Source organism: Hoplias malabaricus, chromosome 4 (assembly GCF_029633855.1).
Source record: "Hoplias malabaricus isolate fHopMal1 chromosome 4, fHopMal1.hap1, whole genome shotgun sequence".
Classification (NCBI taxonomy): domain Eukaryota; kingdom Metazoa; phylum Chordata; class Actinopteri; order Characiformes; family Erythrinidae; genus Hoplias; species Hoplias malabaricus.
In genome coordinates this window covers 37939422-37941129 of record NC_089803.1, presented here as the reverse complement: position 1 = coordinate 37941129, position 1708 = coordinate 37939422, and positions in this window count along the sequence as shown.

Below are 1708 nucleotides of genomic sequence, written 5' to 3'. Positions count from 1 at the left end.
TGATTCAGCAGATTTATTTATTCAGAGTCTGAGAGGCTAGGCCTGCCCCATTTACCCCATGGCCCCGCCCCTCATCTCCACTCCAATCCTCCCTTTTGTTTTTGTTTTTTTCTCAGTTCAGCTTGGCTTTATTGACATGACTGTTTCAGTAACAATGTTGCCAAAGCACATAAACATTAAAACTAAACATATATTTAAAATAATAATAATGATGATGATGCATTAAATTATTACAAACAACAATAATAATAATTTAAAAAAACAATCATTAAACAAGAAAATGTAATATCATTCAATAAGCAAAATAAGAGATTCGCTAAAGACAAAAAAATGAGATAAGTACACACACACACACACACACACACACAAAACACACCTATATCCTTGAATTGTGTGAACATTACATACAGTTGTTTTAATCATGTGGAGAAAATTCATTTTCTATATTACTAGTAGTTTTACTTAAACCTCAGATTCATTCATTCATTCATTCATTAGTGATGTTTTATACCACCTCACCTCAGTCCTTTCTGAAACTGAGTAAAATTCAGGCTCGTATCTGAAATACAGATCCAATACCGATACTTTGAGCAAATATATTTGAGCAAATATATTTGAATATATAATTTTTTTGCTTCACAATATTCGGTTAATATTCGAATACTCTGAGAGTGGGGTGGTGTATAATGTTGTCGTTAACAAAATTAACATGACAGGAACGCCCACTTATCTTTCATTGGCAGATATGCCGGAAAAGGGCTTTTCATTGGCTGAGACAACTTAAAGGTCAAACTGCGTCAAACCCGACTACAATATACAGACCTTACTCATTATAAACTGGTAATGTTTCTATATTTAATGTTACCCAATGATCATTTCACGTTGATTGTAAATGCTGTATATGTTTATAACTCCAGGTGTGTGTGTGTGCGTGTGTGCGCGCTTTCTCCCAGTGCTTAATTAGAGCTGGATCCTGCCGGAACAAGATGCAGCATCTAATTTGTAGTGCATGTGTTACCTGGATCCGGAACTGTTCTCAACGGCAGTTCTTCTTAAAAGCAGGCTCTGATTAAAAGAAACCCACTCTCCCTAAACCATGTGAACTGGAGAGTCAAACTCCTCCGCAGAACCAATCAGAATCTTCTTTTCAGGTAGGGGCGGGACTTCTCCAAACAGTGGTTCTTCTCCCGGTGAGTTCCGATTCAGAAACAGGTATTAATGCATATTAATACACAATTGTTCACAGGTGTTTCACAGTGAACAGGTGTTTTCCTTTACTGCTACCGCACTAAGTTCTGATGTTACTTAAAAAACAAAACAAAAAAACCCATTTGATTTTTTTTCCCGGATCCTTTATCCTCCATGTGCACTTTCTGGATCAGCGAAATCTGTGTGCCCTATACCTCATGATTTACAAATTAAGCACTGCTCACTGCCACTAGTGCATTAATGTGTGTTCACTGCCACAGTTGAGTTAAATGCAATAATAATTTAACTCAAGTTTGTAATGTTTCCCCACAAGGCAGGGATACACCCTGGAGGGGGCGCCAGTCCTTCACAGGGCAACACAGACACACACACATTCACACACACCTACGGTCACTTTTGAGTCGCCAATCAACCTGCGACGTGTGTTTTTGGACTGTGGGAGGAAACCCACGTGGACACAAGGAGAACACACCAACTCCTCACAGACAGTCATCCGGAG